Source organism: Aptenodytes patagonicus, chromosome 5 (assembly GCF_965638725.1).
Source record: "Aptenodytes patagonicus chromosome 5, bAptPat1.pri.cur, whole genome shotgun sequence".
Taxonomy (NCBI): Eukaryota; Metazoa; Chordata; class Aves; order Sphenisciformes; family Spheniscidae; genus Aptenodytes; species Aptenodytes patagonicus.
Genome location: NC_134953.1, coordinates 47,726,005 through 47,733,422, shown reverse-complemented (window position 1 = coordinate 47,733,422; position 7,418 = coordinate 47,726,005).

Here is a 7,418-nt window from a genome sequence, read left to right as displayed (position 1 = left end):
ACCAGGAGTGGTTTCTCTCCAGCGCGGGGACTTTGAGAAACCACTGAAGGACTTGAGCAAAGCCCCAGCCCGTCCCGGTTGGGAGCAAGGCTTCGCAGGAGCTCTGCGTGGTTGGATGGACTTGCTGAGCTACTGCAGGATTTTCCATGATGTCCACATAAATTAAGCTCTGTAGGAACCGCTAGAGAGCATAGCTTGGCAAACTCCGGGCTTCTCTAAAATTTTGTGGAGATTCCCACTTTATCATGAAGAACTGGGCAGGCTATTAGAAGCTCTCTGGGCTTTTGCTGGTGTGGCCGGTGGTTTTTAGGACATTGTCTTGGACTCGCAGTGTTCAGCAAATGCCCTTTCCTCTGATTATTCCTATTAATCTCTGTTTGGACTTACCTTTTAAAAATATGCCTGGACTGAGTGGAGCAGGATCCACTTTAACTCCCCATGAAGGACTTGTGCCTGCAGGTGTTCTGTTTGCCTGGTGCAAATAGATGTTACAGTATCGAGGGTGAAGAGCAGCCTGGAAACTCTATAGCCGGATGGAGAGGATATATGGATAAACAGATATAACTGAGAAACCAGTCTGCAGACCTTGGCCAAATACCCTTGAAAAGGTTCATCAAAGCAGCCAGTTAATTACCTGACTACTAACACTGCTGTTTCCTGATTCCCACAAACCTTCCTCTGATACTGGACTTCAGCCCCAAAACTATACCATCCAAAACTTAACATTAATTTCTTCCTTTGCTTTCAGTCACAGGTTTGGGGGTTTTTTTGAATTAAGTCTCTCTGCTGAGACCCAGAAGACCCAGCTCTGTCTCCTCCTCTGCCACAAGTCCTTCATGGCCATGGACGGGCCACGCAGAACCCGGGTTGACTTACTGAGACTCTCCATCCCTTTGTGCACAGCAGGAATAGCAGTGCTTTCCAAATCCTGGCTGAACAGGTGAAATCTTCAGCCCACGAACGCCCCCCATCCCATCGTCCCCACATGCACTTGGGCGGGCTTTGACCTTCTCTGCAGCTGGTAGAGTTGTGCATGGTGCTGCCACAAGACGCGGCAGCCACTGCTGTAAGAGAAAGGAGGCAGTGATCGGCAATATTGCATGATTTTTTTTCAGCGTGCCTTTTCATTGCTGTAAGAGAGCCTAGGCTGATGACTGCCCACGAAGCACAACAAGTATTTTAAAATCTGAACGATGAGACAAGAGTGAATGGGTAGATGAAGCACCAGAGAGACATGTTTAAACTCCGAAGATATTGCCATCATCATATGAAAATTAGATTGAAGATAAATATTCGGTTCTCAGCTATTTCAGTTTTATCAAGTCTATAAAACAATAATTACCTGTTACTTCGATTTTGGAGTTAGCAATGACTCAACTCCAGATCGGCTTGGCTGACACATCAGACCTTCAGGATAGGAGAGGCTTCCAGCTGGGTAACGTATGCATCCACTGAGGAACAAATTTGATACAAGCTTTAAACAAAAGGGGGTTATTTCCAGTTGCTGTTGGCACTTCTGTCCCACCAACAGCTTTGGTTAGCGTTGCTGCTTTGCAGGTGACAGTCCATGGTGCCACATAGGCTTCGTGTCCAACATGCATGTTTTAGACTCACATTTTACAACACGTCTTGCCACGTTGGCCATTTCCTCTTTGTTTTCTAAACTGAGAGCTGGCAAACTTGAGCTCTGATGGCCGATTGGGTGCCTTCACCTCCCAGCATGGGAGAAACCTACCGCACCTCCACATCATGTCAGCCTGCAGGGAGCAGCGGCTCAAGGGAAGGGGTGCCATCCAGAGGAACCTTGACAAGGTGGAGGAGTGGGCCCATGTGAAGCTCATGAAATTCCACAAGGCCAAATGCAAGGTCCTGCACCTGGACTGGGGCAATCCCCAGTATCAGTACAGCCTGGGGATGACTGCATTGAGAGCAGCCCTGCCGAGAAGGACTTGGGGATACTGGTGGATGAAGAATCGGACATGAGCTGGCACTGTGCGCTTGCAGCCCAGAAAGCCAACCACATCCTGGGCTGCATCACAAGCAGTGTGGCCAGCAGTTCGAGGGAGGTGATGTTCCCCCTCTGCTCTTTTGAGACCCTCCCCAGAGCACTGCATCCAGCTGTGGGGCCCCTAGTACAAGACAGACACGGACCTGTTGGAGCAGGTCCAGAGGAGGCCACGGAAACGGTCAGAGGGCTGGAGCACCTCTGCTATGGAGAAAGGCTGAGAGAGTTGGGGTTGTTCAGCCTGGAGAAGAGAAGGCTCTTGGGAGACCTTATTGCGGCCTTTCAGTACTTAAAAGGGGCTTATAAGAAAGATGGAGAGACTTTTTACCACGGCCTTTAGTGATAGGACAAGGGGTAATAGTTTTAAACTAAAAGAGGGAAGATTTAGATTGGCCATAAAGACGACTATTTTTTTTTTTTTACCATGAGGGTGGTGAGACACTGGAACAGGTCACGCAGAGAAGTTATGGATGCTCCATTATTGAAAGTGTTCAAGGCCAGGCTGGATGGGGCTCTGAGCAACCTGATCTAGTGAAAGATGTCCCTGCCCATGGCAGAAGGGTTGGACTAGATGATCTTTAAAGGTCCCTTCCAACCCAAACCATCCTACAATTCTATGACTCTGAAACCAGTGCCCTGACTCAAATGCTGTGTGGGATGTTGGGGAGTCTGAGCAATAGTCCCATGTGCCAAAGCAGCTTTTATCTGTCTGGGATAGCCACAGCCCAGGGGAAAATAACTAGCACTTGTACTCCAGGAAAACCCAAACGCTTTGGCTGCAGCCAGGGTCAGTGTGCAGTAGAGACAATTTTTATGGTGTTCACTCAGAAAGCACAGATTTGTTGAACTTCCTACCAATGTGGCTTTGTGAAGGATGCTTTTGGGAGTGTTTAACATTAGAAACCCCTGCTCTGGGTCCTGATACTGCTGGGAAACTTTCCTTTTTCAGGCTGAAATGTTTCTCTATTTAGTTTAATTCTGTAGATGTTTGGGGAAGAGGAAATGAGGAATGCAGGGATGGTTTTGGAGAGGCATGTTATTTGCTTTACTGTTGGGGAGGAAACCTTCAGGTCAAACATCAAAAAAGTTGGGTAAGCACCGACTGAAAATTCGTATTATTGTTATTGTGCTGTGGTGGCAAAGGGAAAGAAGTCCCAGCTCAGGGGAACTGCAAAATGTGAAAGTTGGTAGAATTCAAAAAAGTTCATGTTTTTGCTTTAAAAAAAAAATTATTATTTTTTTTTTTAATTTGGCTGTATACCTCTACCCACGACATCCAGGTAAATGCTCGCTTTGAGCTTGAAGATGGCAGAGTCGTCATCATCATCTTCATCATGATCTTCTGCTTCTGCTTCTGCTTCATCATTTTCATCTTCTTCTTCTTCCTTTTCTTCATCATGATCATAAACATGTGTGGGACTGTGAACCTGCTTCATAAAAGCCAACTATAACACCATCCTCATGAACACCTATTCCCTGCACCCACAGCAGCGTCTGGGCAGTGTTGTGAACACTAACAGAACATTTTAGGGGAAAAGTGTCCTCTTTTTTAAAGGTTTTCCCGCATTATCAAAGCTGACGCTATTTAAGCACAGCAGTTTCGTGTGGCAGAGGGGCCAGGATGGTGTGGAGGACCCCACCAATGACTCACCCTAATTACTGAAAAGCTGGTTGAATGAAGAAGCCAGCCCCGGGGCGGGGTGACCTCCAGGCTTGAATCTGTATCTTTATCTCTTTATCTGACGGTTGCTGCCTATGGCCGATTTATCTGCCGGCTGTCACGCAGCAAAAGGAGAAGCATGGGATTTCTTCCCTCTCGGAACAACTCGCTTCCTCCCTGCTGCTCTGCCATCTCGGGTGGTTTCTGTTTAAATCAGGAGACCTGATCTTTTATTTCAAGCTTTGTTAATAGTGGCAGCCTCGCCTTAACAGGTCTCTTTGCAGGAGGCGTTGCCCTGAATGGGTGTTAGCCCAGTGTGCAATGCAGGGCTGGACTGTGGTACCCTGCATGCCCAGAGCTGGAGCAGTGAGCATCCTCCATTGCTGCAGACTTTCTTCCCCCCCCCCAAGCCTTCAAGGTGTGAGTTGAATAGAAAATTTGTTCCCCCTGTGTGTATATATATATATATATATAAAAAAAATAAATTTTGAGACAAAAAGTTCTTGAGTGCGATTGCTGCGAAAAACTAGAAAGCTACGTGTGGGAACTGAGTGATATTCTCGGGTTTTTGGCATTCTGCTTTTGTGTCTATTAATAATCCCCCCGGAGTGAGTCATATGGAGATGCATTTATTCACTGAATCGGAGAGAGCTGCTACCCAAAATAGCAGCTATGTAATTTTTTATGATGCTGTAATGCCAGTGCAGCGAAGATTGACATCATTTAACAGAGATGCTCTCTGCCTGGCAATCAGATAACCCATGTCAAGCCCAAAAATAAACGTGGAAAGCCATGTGCTCAGTTACATAAAACATCCGTGAAAGCTGGCCCATGTGAGAAATGCCTTTTTGCCCTTTCCTGCACATCTTTTGCCCTTTTTTTTTCCCCTTATGCCTTTGTAAGCCTTCTTTGCTAATTTTCTTAAACTGGAGTGTGAGGAGCAGTGGGCCAGAGGAGAGACGAGGAAATAGCTTTTGCTGTGGAGGGAAGGCTCACGCACGTCTCTAATGATCAACATTTACTCTATTACCACCCTGCCACCCATGAGGAGGAGGGGTCCGTGGAGAAGTCATAAAATGCATCGAATTCAGTACGACCAGCTCTGAATTGCTCATCATTTCTTCTTGCCCACGTTGCCACTCCGCCTGCTCCACGTGTCCCTGCACAAAACTTCGAGCATCCCCCTTGGCCGGGGCTCATGCCCAAAGCCCAGCGACTCCTTCCCATCCCCGTGCTTGCAGCCCGAAGCACCGCACAGGCGATGGCAGCAGCCGGCGAAGGGCGTGAAGGCAGAGAAATGCTTGGGTAGGGTGTTTTAAGGAACCGTGAAACTGGTTTTCTGTATTTCTTCTCATTCTCTGCCCTGCACTGCTGCCATCAGGTCTGTCCTGGTGTCGCAGCTGGTGGGGTGCCCCAGCCAGCCTGGGGTGGTCCCGGTGCTCCCCAAAAGCATGTGCGGTACCACCAAGTACTCTGCACACTTTTTTGGCGCAATTTTGGCTTAAATGCCTCTGCAATCAGGCCAGCCCTGGTGTCATGCCATCATGCTGTGCCCTCCACCAAAGGATTAATAAAGATGAATTCACCCACGCTGGGGTTTAACAGCTTGGGTGAACCTTCCCAGGTGAACGGTGGTTTATAGGACCATTCCAGCTGGAAACATTTATTAACATTATCTTTTTATGTAGCACTTAGGAAGAAAATGGTACTCCTGCCACCAGCAGCTTCAGGCTGATGTGAAGGATGGGGCTTGGGACAAGCGGCAGCTGAGGCTGAATTTTTGTCAGAGCTGCTGAAGTCCTCCAGCTTGGGGTGACCTAACTGGAAAGTCGAAATGTGAAAATGGAGTAACGGCTCATCAATACAACTGTTGATGTAAAGTAATTATTAAAGATAGTTTTAATAGGAGGTGCGATGTACTGTTGCCGCTGTGCCTCCCTTAGCCTTTGCACATCTGTGCAACGAGTGTCCCTGGAGAGGGGGAGTATTAGGAACGTGTTCAGACCTGGAAAAAAACAAATAAATATTCGTGATTTTTTGTTAGAAAAAGAGGGGCAGGGACGGGGGCGCACCCTGGCTGTAATTTTGCGTAATATTTTTGCCTTTTCAGAGGCCATCTGCAATGGGAGGGCAACTCCTTGTTACTTCAAACAGCATCTGGGCATCATGACTGGCAAGGTGGTGGAGATGAACATGGAAAGAGAAAACCAGATTCTGTAATGACTCTGGGAGGGTATTGCTAAGAGAGAACATTGGTTCCTCTAATAGATTTTTTTTTCCCCTTTTTTTTTTTAATAAAAAGTAATGCAGTTTGCTGAGGGTTTGCTCCAAGATCTCTCCAGTTACCCCAGTAGAGATGGGAGAGAAACTTTGCTGCTGTTCATGGTTCTGCTCCAACCTCGTGAGCCCCCGTCCACCAGGCCCCAGCAGCAGGAAGGGCAACAGGTTAAACCCTCCTGTGCCGAATCTCAGGCTCTGGTTTCCCCGTGGTGAACGTGTTGCCTGCCTGAGAGGAGGAGGGTTTTGCAGAATTGGTGCTTCTTTTAAGCAACCACATCCCTCTGCCCGCACAGGCAGCACCATGGATGACCCACGGCCAGAGGTCAGGTACAGGCACTTGCAGAGGATGAACGTCTCTGCCTGTTTTTTTGGTGTTAGTTCAACACTTGGTTAATGGACAGATGGGGAAGAAGAACGTGAGCAAGCCAGGGAGGTAGGGATGAGGCATCCCTGCAGGAAAGGCAGAGCAGATGGGAGGCCACAATGATTATGAAGAAAGGTGGGAAAATGGGAAGGGATGCAGCCACGAAGGGCTGCTCCATCGCGCTGAAAGGTTTGGTCTCAACCCCCCTGCCCTGGCCCCAGCTTAGCCCTTGCCCGTGGTCATCCGCTCCAAGGAGATGCCACAGGGGAACACGACGCATCTCGATGTATTTATCTGCTCATACCAGCGCTTCCTTTTCCTCTTTCCCTCTCTGTCTCTTTGCACGTTTCCTTGTTGTAATCTTTTTTATTATTTTAATCTTTTTGACAAAACCCCACATTTGCACTGGACTCCTGAGTACATTTCTCAGTTTGTCCGTCTCTGAGAGATGTTGCCCTGCACTGTCTGACCTGTTTGTCTGCCCATCCCCGGTGAAACACGGAGCCCACAAGTACGACGGCAGCTGCCAACGCAATTGCAGGGTCAATAGACAGTAGATACCTATTTGAGGAACACCTACTACTCCCAAAATAAACAGATGCAAAGGAAGCATACAGGACTTTTAAGTGTGTTGTTATATACCCCACAGACCAAAATGCTTTTTGAGTGCCCAAGCTTCCTTCAAGGGAGGAGGAAGGCAGAAGGTGCCTTTCCTCTGAAATACTCCAGTCCCTGAAGTCCTGATTCTCCCTTAACAGTAGGTCTAAGAAATTTAGCACTTCATTGGCAAGGCTGGTAATGGTTTCTAGTTAATGAGCATCATAAACACTGCTGAACACTTGAACAAGGACTTAAATTTAGGGCTCCTGCGTCTTTTATTTTCTTAATCCTAACTTCCATGGAGGAAAAGCTCATAGGAACAGAGGTGTCAGAGAACAGCCGGTAACAGGAAGGACGATGGAGTATGTTTCCTCTGAGACTTACCTAACCAGGCCCAAGAGAGACCTGGTTTTTTTTTTTTTCAATTCTAATGAAAACAGGATCAGAAGTAGTCATACTTAACATGAACTTTTAAGGATTTGTATTCTCACCGCAGGAATGGATTTTAA